Below are 12744 nucleotides of genomic sequence, written 5' to 3'. Positions count from 1 at the left end.
TGCCTTCAGATGTCTTTTAAAGAGAAGATAGCTGCTTATTTCCTTCACATCTGAAGGGAGGGCGTTCCACGGGGCGGGCGCCACTACCAAGAAGGCCCTCTATCTGGTTCCCTGTAACCTCACTTCTCACAATGAGGGAACCGCCAGAAGGCCCTCAGTGCTGGATCTCACTGTCCGGGCTGAACGATGGGACATTTATTTATTCCTTTATTCTTGCGTTCCAAAATCTCATTAATTGCCATTACATTCTGGTCATGATAATAATACCTTATAGAACAACTGCAAGATTAATAACTTCCGCTCGTGTTGACACAGTAAATGATTTATAAAACTACAAGTGAGGCACTCAAACTATATCCTTGTTCTTCCTGTGTGTGGCAATTGTTCTCTCCGTGGTGTTTCTTCCTGTCCTGCCTGTTTCTTCCTCTTCATCATTCTCCAAGCTCCCAGCCTCTAGCAGTGGCGTAGTGTGGGTTGTCAGCACCCGGGGCAAGGCAAGTAATTTGTGCCCCCTAACCCGTGGATTTGCGCCCCTAACCCGTGGATCTGCGCCCCCTAACCCGTGGATTTGCGCCCTTAACCCTAACCCCCCAGATGTTGCGCCCGGTGCGGCCGGGCCCCCCTGCACCCCCCACGCTACGCCACTGGCCTCTAGTTCTTCCCAACTCTTCTCCTCCTCTGGGGCGTAGCTGGTTTCCCACCTCCAGGATCCAAATCCTCTCCCTCTGATTTCCCTGGGTGGCTCTTGTTCAGGCAGCATCCACTCCTCCTCCTTATCCAGCCAGTCCCTGACACTGTGAGAACAGGGATGCTGGATTACACATGCCACAGGCTTGATGCAGCAGGACTCTTCTTACATCTCTAATTCCCATCCCTAAGCTGATAGCCACGAGAGTTATGTTCTCCTTGTCGGCATGCAGAGGATTGCAAGGCCAGCTGGCTAGCCCCAGCTGGGTCGTCTCCTTCCAGCCGCCCCACTGCAAAGACCCATCGGCCTCTGCTCTGACGTAAATCTGACCCAGGCTTCAAAACCAGGGCACCCTATTTTCAGCAGAGCAAACTGTGCACACAGAATAGGTGTGAGGCTTGTGGAAGCATACTACAACTACGGATTTATTAATCATAAATCAGGACAAAGAAACATGTTGGCTCTCTCTTTGTCTTCTCAGGGAGACAGAGAAAAGCAAAAGCTATACACACAATGGAAGTTCCCAGCAAGCTGTGCTGGTATGTAAACAGACATGTGACATGCAACAGTTCCATGTCTGCAACTAAAGGTGGAATGGAATTTTCCAACACTCCTTCCTCTGCATGTGGGCTTCCTATGTGGATCTGCTTCACCACCATGGGAAGCAATTTGCCACTGGCCTTGGGTCTGATCTTGCAGGACTCTTCCAATATCCTTTATATCCTATCTACTTCCATTTCCAAGTGCAAAATGTTTGCAGACCAGGACATTCACAGGGAAACCAAAATGCTTGTGTGCAAAGCTATTGTACTACCAACCTTACTTTATGTTTGTGAAACATGGAACACTTAAAAACACCATCTCCAACTCCTGGAAAGATCCCATCAACGATGTCTCTGAAAAATTTTACACATCACTTGGGAAGACAGGCGAACTAATATCAGTGTACTGGAAGAAGCAAAGATCATCGGTGTCCAAGCAATGATTCTTCAACATCAACTTCGTTGGACTGGTCATGTTGTGTTGATGCCTGATTATCGTCTTCCAAAGCAACTACTCTATTCCGAACTTAAAAATGGAAAGCAAAATGCTGGTGGTCAACAAAAGAGGTTTAAAGACTCTCCCAAGGCAAATCTTTAAAAATGCCGTATAAACACCAACACTGGCCTACGAGCGCTCCCGTTGGAGAATAGCCTTTACCAAAGGTGTCATGAGCTTTGAAGATGCTCGAACTCAGGACGAAAGGGAGAAACAATCTAAGAGGAAGGCACATATGGCAAACCCTCTGGCAATCATGTCTGATCAACTCCTGCCTGGAAACCTATGTCCCCACTGTGAAAGGATGTACAGATCCAGAATTGGCCTCCACAGTCACTTACGGACTCACTGTTGTGTTCATGGAAGACAATCTTACTCGGCTACGAGTGATCACCAAAGCAGAAGATGAATTTCCATTTGGGGAAATCTTTTGGCAGCGTTAGGTTATAAAACTTCAGCATGATGCCCACCCAGGCTGGCAGAGGCTACGCTCGAGTCCTTGGCAAGGCTGCATAAAACCCAATGGTCTGCTGATATTCTGAGAAGAGAATGGATGTTATTTGCTGGGAAATGCGGGCGGTTGAGCTGATCTGTGCGTTTCTCCCAGGCAGAAGCACAGGGGGGAGTGGATGACATTTAGAACAAAGGTTCCTGAGAATGGGGAGAGTTTATATCCTCCAGGAAATGGCTGGCAAGCAAGCAGAATCTCTGCAGGGCTCCGCTTTCTTTGTGCCCGAAGAATCAGCCGAGGGGGGAAATGAAAGGAACAGAATGGTGTATGCAGTCATGAGCAGGGAAGCTTGGCACAGGTTTCACACGTTGCCAATGAGCTACTTCATGATCCAGTCCAGAACCGTAAGCATTATTCCCTGAAAATTGTACTATAAATATAAAGCACATCTTTTGCTCCTTTACTTGCAGAGATGCAAGGACAACCCATTCTATTTTCATACAATCATAGAATTATAGAGTTGGAAGGGACCCAAATGGCCATCTCTAGTCCACGCGGCTACAATGGGGTTTTCTCTTTTATTTCATTTGTATTCTTCTTCTGTAAAACTTCTATACAATTTTTCCGAGGTGGGTATCACCAATAGAGGCCAAGGCTCGGAAAAAACCCAATATGGAGGCCGGTTGGCCGAAATATTGGGAAATAATAGAAAACATTGGAGATAACTGGAGGTTGCAGAGCTTTGAAAGGTTAAAGGGTAAAGTGCAAGATTGGTTTCATTATGCCCAAATTAATGAGGTTTTTAAGCTAGATAAAAAAACAGGATTCCAGGTGGAAAAATCGAAACTTGAGACAGAATTGTTAGAACCAAAGACCAAGCTATTATCGAGAATGTATAACTTGCTGCTTAAATGGAACACTCAGGATGAGACAGTTAAATCAGCCATGATAAAATGGGCTCAGGACATTGGTTATAACATCATGTCTGAGGACTGGGAAAGGTTATGGACCACCGGTATGAAGTTTACGGCATGTAATGCCTTGAAAGAAAACATTATGAAAATGGTATACAGGTGGTACATGACCCCAGTCAAGCTTGCTAAGATCTACCATTTGTCCGATAATAAATGCTGGAAATGTAAGGAGGCTGAAGGGACATTCTTTCACCTCTGGTGGACCTGTCCAAGAGTGAAGGCCTTCTGGGAAATGATATATAACGAGTTAAAAAAGGTGTTTAAATACACTTTCCCTAAGAAACCAGAGGCATTCCTCCTGGGCATTGTCGGCCAGAAGGTGTTAAAGAAGGATAGAACTCTTTTTATGTATGCTACTACTGCAGCAAGGATTCTTATCGCTAAGCATTGGAAGACTCAAGATTTGCCCACACTGGAGGACTGGCAGACGCAACTGATGAACTACATGGAACTAGCCGAGATGACTGCAAGGATCCGAGATTTGGGAGAAGAAGCAATGGAGGAGGATTGGTGTAAATTTAAGGACTATTTGCAAAAGTATTATAAGTTATATGAATCTTAAGACGCCGTATGATTTGGAATATCAGCCCCAGCAACAAAAATGGTTTATATAAGAAATTGGATAATTTTTATGAAAGAATCAAGGTTTAAATGGGTAAAAATGACAATATGTTATATTTTAAAAGTAAATGGAAAACAAGAGATTTAAACTTAAACTGCAATTGAAAGTAAAAAGAAACACATGAAACAAGGTTATAATTTGCTGATAATTTTATTGTTAAGAATGCATTATGAGGGAGATGTGGGGAAGCCCGACAGAAATCTGAAATAAGTTGTTGAAATGGTTGAGATTTTCTGTTTTTTCTTTCTTTCTACTGTCTATGTTCTTTCTTTTCTATCTGTAATTTGGGAAAAAACGTAATAAAAATTATTATAAAAAAAAATAAAACTTCTATACAATTTTATTTCGTTTAATTTCCGTGCTGCTTTCAATTGCAAGAAACTTCTATGCATCTCAACTAAACCCAATATATATATTATTTAGAAAATACAAATTCCACATTCGACACAGCTGTTACGGATCACACTGCTTGTAATAAAATGACATGTTTCAAGTAGCATCATCCAACGTCGTTCTCAAAAGCATGTATGCAAAATAATGTAAATGAAAACAAAAGTGAGCTGCACAGAAACAAAAATACATAGTGCTACAACATCAGAATGCAGGAAAATTACAAGATATGTCTTTTTTAAAAGCCCTTGTAAATATTCCAGAAAAGGAACGGAAGGAAGGAAGGAAGGAAGGAAGGAAGGAAGGAAAATAATAAAACAAAAGCCCTCACATGTATTAATACAAGTCAATAATCCAGGCACATCAGTAAACTTTCCTTCTGCTTAATTTTCACTTCAATAAAGCAAATAATAATAATAATAATAATAATAATAATAATAATAATAATAATAATAATAGGTCAATTCTGTCTCCAGGGCAGCTGTTTACCAGCTCCATCTGGTACGCAGGCTGAGACCCTCCCTGCCCGCAGACTGTCTTGCCAGAGTGGTGCATGCTCTAGTTATCTTCCGCTTGGACTACTGCAATGTGCTCTACGTGGGGCTACCTTTGAAGGTGACCCGGAAACTACAACTAATCCAGAATGCAGCAGCTAGACTGGTGACTGGGGGCGGCCGCCAAGATCATATAACACCAGTCCTGAAAGACCTACATTTTTTTTTAAATCATATTTATTAGAATTTCCAATAATAACAGAATAAGAAAAATAGAGAAGATAAAGAAAAGAAAGAAAAAGAAAGACAAATTTGAATTCTTACTTTCATAACCTTCTTTCTAGGACTCCCTCCTTCCCCTCCCAACTGTATTCCCCTTTCCCTAAGTTGGTTCCACAAGCTCTCATTCCCAATTAAAACCTAATATGTTTAACCCATTAGCCAATTTAAATTTATACAATCTTACCATCACTCCTCATCTTTAACAGAAATAGAAAAAAGATTTTTCCCCCAAGATCTGCCCCAATTTCCTTCCACGAATTCCCCCCTTTTTTAAAAAAAACATGTTAGATCAAGATACCACAGTTATATAAAGAAATAGAAAATAAAAGATATAAGAAGATTCAAAAAGTTGGTTACATAGCCTTTGGATTCCAAGATTCCCCCTCCCTTCCCCGGTTTGAATTCCCCACGTCCATCAGTCTATATGTTATCGGCCTGGAGATCTCAAGTCCACAGCCAAATTTTTCTCATTCCACCTGCCGGTTTTCTTTAAATTTATTTGTTTTATTGATGTTTAACTTCAAAAATCCAGTCTAATAGAGGCCTTTAGTTTCCTTGGTCTTTGTTGCTCCTCCCATTGTTCTTTCCGTGTCGTAGTTGGTCCTTTGTTCTTTTTGTTCCTTACTTTCTCAGGTTTCTTGTCTTGTTCAGCTGCTAAAACGTTCTTATTCCGAAGTCTAGTATCTCTACAGAGGTTTGTTATTCAGGAACAAAAACTTACGTCCAGTCCCTTCCTTTCTTCAATAGAAAATACTATTGTCTCCTTTTAATATAAACACCTCTGTAGACAAAATAGTATTTCAGTTTTGCAGCTTTCCCAGAAGATAAGACCTGTGCACATCCCAGAGTAGTTTTCCACATACGACCGCTTGTAATGTCCCGAAACCCCTCTAGGGGGATTGCAGTAACTTTGTATCCTCTAATCCAAAAGTCAAATTGTTGTTTCTTTTTCCCCCCGACAGTTTGTATCCATATTATATCAAATTATAACAGAATTAACCAGCAAAATACTTGTAACAAAGTCCTCTTTATATTCTCAAGATTTGACAGCTACTTTGACAGCTGTCAAATTCTCCGTCTCTCTTCGCCAGGTTCTACGAATCGCCCCGGTTCCCAGGGGGGGTTGCCTTTTCCCTCTCACCCTCCACTTTTCTCCTCCAGCACAATTCTTGTAATTTCGCATCGTGGAATTAGTAATTTTTATCAGCAGTAAACTTCTGGATCGATCTTGGTTACCCAGTCCTTGTTTTAGCATGTTTACAATCAGGGGGGGACTGACTTCCTTTTTAGATCGCCCCCGCTCGTGCCGAATCCGAAAAAAATTCCTTTTTTTCTCCTTTTATACCCGGTTACCCAATTACTCACGGGTTGTTGTTAAAAGTCCGAATTTCCAATGGAAGAAGCCAGCGCTCTCCGTCGAATGGCATGCGGCTGCGCTCGGCAGGGGAAGCGGAGGACCACGCCACTCCCCGGCACCCGATCGGAAGCCTTTAAAAAGGCTCCTTCACGAGTCGGGAGGGCGCTAGCGGTGCCAGCCGAGTCACCATGTCCACGGGCTCTGTGCCCGTGGTTTTTAAGGGTCCCCGCGTCGCCGGCACGGTAGGACCCAGCCCCTGCCGAGCAGACTCCCTCCGGAGCTCGGAGGGAGTCCGCCATTCGGCGATGGCGCCAACCCGGAAGTCCCTGAAAGACCTACATTGGCCCCATTACATTTCCGAGCACAATTCAAAGTGTTGGTGTTGACCTTTAAAGCCCTAAATGCCTCGGGCCAGTATACCTGAAGGAGCGTCTCCACCCCCATCGTTCTGCCCGGACACTGAGGTCCAGCTCTGAGGGCCTTCTGGCGGTTCCCTCACTGTGAGAAGCCAAGTTACAGGGAACCAGGCAGAGGGCCTTCTCGCTAGTGGCACTTGCCCTGTGGAACACCCTCCCACCAGATGTCAAAGAGAAGAACAACTACCAGACTTTTAGAAGACATCCGAAGGCAGCCTTGTTTAGGGGAGCTTTTAATGTTTAACAGACCACTGTATTTTAATATTTTGTTGGAAGCCACCCCAGTGGCTGGGGAAACACAGCCAGATGGGCTTTATTATGTATACCCCGCCCATCTGTCTGGGTTTCCCCAGCCACTCTGGGAGGCTTCCAACAAAATGTTAAAATACAATAGTCCATCAAACATTAAAAACTTCCCTAAACAGGGCTGCCTTCAGATGTCTTCTGAAACATACAACAACCAATATTTATGAACAAAAAGTATGTCTGCTGAATAGTAACTGAACAACAGGTAAAAAGCCAAAGTCACAGTCACCCAAACACCTGTATATGCTATCTAATTAATACTATAATTCTGTCCAATTATTCAGTCTTGTGGCCGCCTGCATGCAGTTTTGGCTGAGGGTCCCAGGAAAGGTTGACTTCTGGTCGGTGCCAGCGCTTAATGGCGGTCCTACCTCCGAGCTCCGGAGAAGGACTGCTTCACAAGTTCGGGTCTTACCCGCTACGGCGAGCGGGGGACCCCTAAAATCTCAGGCGCTGAAGCCTGAGAACAAGGAGACTCGGTGGGCACCTTTGCGCCCCCCGGTACCGTGAAAGAGCCTTTTTAAAGGCTACGGATCGACATCGGGAGTGAGCGCGGTGCTGAGAGTCGTCACCCAGCCTGCGAAGTGAAGCCGCGTCGCCATAAGCGGAGAGCGCCGATTCCTTCCTGAAAAGAAAATTTGGACGGAATTCCCGTGAGTAAGAACTGAAAAACAATTGGGACCCTTTAAATTTGGAAAATTGAGCTAAAAGCGGGGAGATTAAATCAAGGAAGTCTGCCTCCCCCGACTGCATGAAAGTGAAAGCAACGGAACTTTAAACTTGCATCCGTAGAAACCTGCTCTTTAATTAATCAAACCGGACATTCAGACCTTAGATCTCCCCTCTAGCTAGCAGGGCAGAGGGGAGGTGAATGAGACTTTAATAACTGCATGATTTATCTGAAGTAAAAATCCTCCGCTGTCTCATCTACTGAAAGTACGAAACGGTCTGCCTTTTTAGAACAATAGGGCACTGAACTGTTCTTTACCTGCAAAAGTGATACTGTGATACAAAGTTTTCACAGGGATTGTACAGTATATTACAAGAAGAAACAGTATAAACTGGGAAACTGTGGCAATTTGTAGTTACAAGCTTCTAGCAACATTGACTTTGACTGTGTTAAGCTTTCTTTCTTACATCTTTGGACACTCTCCCTTGTTTTTGTATTTGGATACTCTACTTTATGGCCATTTTGATTTGCTCCCCCTAGAGGGTAAAGTAAAGTTCGGCACGGCCCAGGATAGTGGAATTTTCCAACGGGGAATAGCTCCCGTGGGAACGACATTGACATGAGTGGCGCACAAGAAGAGATAGTCACAAGAGCCAAGATCAGGCAACAACAACAACAACAGCTGCAACAGCAACAGACAAAGAAAAGAGGCTCAATATCAGCTGCAACTCCAGGACCAGCCGGAACAACAGAACAAGAAAAAGGAGCAGCTGCCTCCATGGAAGCTGTGACAGACGCTCTGCTCAAGATAAATCAAACTTTGGAATCTTTGACAAAACAGACTTCAGAAAATACACAAAAATTAACAGAAATATCGGTAAGACTAAACCAGAACACAGAATCTATAAATAAATTGGTGGAGGAAAACGCTACCACACGGAAAATTGCCGAAGATGCCAAAGCCACTGCTGGAGAGATGCAAGAGAAATTAGAGCCGATTGCTAAGAAAGTTTATGAGCACGACGCAACTTTGGCCTTGTGGGAGTTACAGAGGAAAGAGAGAAACTTGAAATTAAGATTGATTCCGGAGAACGAGAGAGACAACCTTGCGGAATACCTGACACGGGAGTTTGTGGACTGCTGGGATTTGGAGGAAGACGAATTTAAAATTACAACAGTTTTTAGACTGGGTAAAAAGCAGGACAGAAAGACCCCGAGAGACTGCCTGATTACATTTAGATCTAAGGAGGAAAGAGACAAAATATTAGGACTACATTTTGAAAAGGCTTTGCAAATTGGCAACTCAGCTGCACAGATCTTCAAAGACATCCCAAAATACATTTTGGACTTAAGAAACTCTTACAAGGACTTGGCTCTTTTGTTAAAGAAAAATTTCATCCGCTTTAGGTGGGAATTTCCACAAGGACTGTCATTTGACTACAAGGCAAAGAAGGTGAAAATAAAGACAATTCAAGATAAAGACAAATTTTTGGCAAGAAATCAGGAGGACCTGCAGAAGGGGACTGTGGACGTACTTGCAGAACAGAGGAGAGCATTAGATATCCTGAATCTCTCGATTGGACAAAAACCACCACCATCAGAAGAAGAGCAACAACTTGGAGCTGTTGGAGGAGCTTTAGGAAAATAACAAGATGGCTCTGCAATTCCTTAGTTGGAATTGCAATGGGCTCAATGGGCCTTTGAAGAGAAGACAAGTATTTCATATATTGAATAGAGAACAATTGGACTTGATATGCCTACAAGAAACTCATATAACTAGAGCCCACAGGAGACTACTCACAAACAAAAGGCTAGGACAAGAATTTGTTTCATCAGATAAAGTCAAGAAAAGAGGAGTTGTAATATATGTGAAAGAGAAATGGGCTCCAAAAATGATATTTAAAGATGAACAAGGGAGATACTTGGCAGTGGAGATACAAGTACAAGGAGAAAAATACTTAGTTGTTGGAATTTACGCACCAAATGAAGGCAAATCTGACTTCTTTAAGAGACTTCATGAAACCTTGATGGACTATTTGGATTACAATATGATAATTATGGGAGATATGAATGGTGTGGTCTCCACTAATATGGACAAGGCACAAAGACTAACAGTTAGTAAGGAAGGGAGACTTCCTAAGACTTTCTTTGAAATGACGGAAAACATGGACTTGATAGATATTTGGAGAACAAGGAACCCTCTGGAGAGAGAGGGAACCTTTTTCTCCCAAGCAATGATGACCTGGACCAGAATTGACCAAATTTGGATTACTAGTGGTATGGCCCCAAAGATTAAGAAAGTGGAAATCTGCCCAAAAACTTGCTCCGACCATAATGCCGTGAGGATGGAGATGAAACTTACAATAACTGGTCAATTTAGATGGAGAATGAATGACAGCCTCTTTCGAGACAAGGAAATCCTCACGAAGGCCCAAAAGACTTTAAAAGACTATTTTGAAATAAATCTGAGGGCCGACGTGGAGAAAAGAGTGATTTGGGACGCAAGTAAAGCGGTGATGAGAGGATTCTTGATTCAACAAAATTCAATAAAGAGGAAAAAACAAAATGAGAAAAAAGAAAAGATTTTGGAAAAGATAAAAGAAGGAGAGAGAAAATTAAGAACAAAACCAAAGTCCCAGGAGATTTTAAGAGAGATCAAGCTATATCAAACACAATACATGGAATTGATGAACCAAGAGATTGAATGGAAGATAAAACAAATGAAGCAAAAGACTTTTGAATCAGCAAATAAATGCGGTAAACTTCTGGCATGGCAACTGAAGAAAAGGCAGAAATTAAATACAGTTACAAGCCTAGAGGTGGATGGGAAAAATATATCTAAACCCAATGAAATTAGAAATTGCTTTTTGAGTTATTTTAAAAAACTTTATACTCAAGGCCCGCAAAACGAAGAGGATATAGACAAATTCCTTGACAAATATGGATTACAAAAAATCTCTCATCAAAGTAAGATGGATCTGAACCAGAGAATAACAGAACAAGAGATAGAGGCTGCCATTCAGAATATGCAACTGGGCAAATCTCCAGGACCAGATGGACTGACTTCAAGATACTACAAATCGTTGAAGGAATGGTTGATTCAACCACTAAAAGAAGTCTGTAATGAGATCCTTGAGGGGGAAAAGGCACCTGAATCGTGGAAAGAAGCATATATTTCACTCATACCAAAGACAGAGACTGAAAAGACTCAACTGAAGAACTACCGCCCAATATCACTACTTAATGTGGATTACAAAATTTTTGCAGACATTTTGGCAAAAAGATTTAAAAAAGTGCTGATGGAGAAGATTCATATGAACCAAGCAGGCTTTCTCCCAAAAAGACACCTAGCAGACAATGTAAGGAATATAATAGACATTTTGGAAAAGTTAGAGGTGAATATAAATACTAAAGCAGTACTGATTTTTGTGGACGCGGAGAAAGCCTTTGATAATATTTCTTGGAGCTTTATGATAAAGAATCTTCATGGGATGGGGGTAGGCCAAGGTTTTGAGAATGGTATGGCTGCAATATATTCTGAACAAAAAGCTAAATTGATTGTAAATAATGTAGTAACTGAGGATCTTAAGATAGAAAAAGGAACACGACAGGGGTGCCCAATTTCCCCATTACTCTTTATTTCGGTTCTGGAGGTGTTGCTGAATATGATTAGGAAAGACCAGCAGGTTAAAGGAGTGCAGGTTGGAGCTAAACAGTATAAGTTAAGAGCGTTTGCAGATGACCTAGTATTGACTTTGCAAGAGCCAAACACTAGTACGAAAAAAGTCCTGGAAATAATCCAACAGTTTGGCCAGGTAGCTGGATTTAAGTTGAATAAGCAAAAAACCAAAGTTTTAGGGAAAAATGTAACAGATATGGAAAAAGAGAAATTCCAAGAGGAGACAGGGTTGACGGTGGTCAAGAAGGTGAAATACCTAGGGGTTTATCTGACATCCAAAAATGTGAATTTGTATAAGGATAACTATGAAAAATGTTGGTCAGAGATTAAAAAAGATCTAGAAATATGGTCAAATTTGAAATTGTCAATGTTAGGCCGAATCGCAGTGATTAAAATGAATGTATTGCCTAGAATGTTATTTTTGTTTCAGACCTTGCAGATTCTTGATAAGATGGAATGTTTCAAGAGGTGGCAGAAAGATATTTCGAAATTTGTCTGGCAGGGCAAAAAGCCCAGAATTAAATTTAAAATATTGGCAGATGCTAAAGAAAGAGGGGGTTTTGCCCTGCCGGACTTGAAATTGTACTATGAGGCAGCAGCATTTTGCTGGCTGAAAGAATGGATGCTCCTCGAAAATACGGACATCTTAGATCTGGAAGGTTTTAATAATGCTTTTGGTTGGCATGCATATCTATGGTACGATAAAGTCAACAGTGCCTTTAAGAATCACATTGTTAGAAAAGCATTGTTTAATGTTTGGATAAGATATAAAGATCTGTTGGAAAACAAAACCCCTAGATGGGTCTCACCAGTGGAGGCCAAGGCAGTGAAGAAACTCAATATGGAGGTCGGATGGCCGAAGTATTGGGAAATTTTGGAACAAGATGGAGATAAGTTCAAATTGCAAAGTCATGAGAAACTGAAACATAAGGTACAAAATTGGTTTCAATATCATCAAATAATGGAATTTTTTAAACAGGACAGGAAAATTGGCTTCCAGATGGAAAAATCAAAACTAGAAACTGAATTGTTAGAACCCAGTACTAAGAATTTATCTAGAATGTATAACTTGTTGCTGAAATGGAATACACAGGATGAAACAGTCAAATCGGCTATGATTAAGTGGGCACAGGATGTCGGTCACAACATTATGTCAGATGACTGGGAATGGTTATGGAACACCGGTATTAAATTTACGGCATGTAATGCCTTAAAGGAAAATATTATGAAAATGGTATACAGGTGGTACATGACCCCAGTCAAGCTGGCAAAAATTTATCATTTGCCCGATAACAAATGTTGGAAATGTAAAGAGACTGAAGGTACCTTCTACCACCTTTGGTGGACATGCCCGAAGATTAAGGCCTTCTGGGAAAT

Source organism: Podarcis bocagei, assembly GCF_964188305.1.
Source record: "Podarcis bocagei genome assembly, chromosome: 3".
NCBI classification, from domain to species: Eukaryota; Metazoa; Chordata; class Lepidosauria; order Squamata; family Lacertidae; genus Podarcis; species Podarcis bocagei.
Note: the sequence above shows the minus strand (reverse complement) of the source record.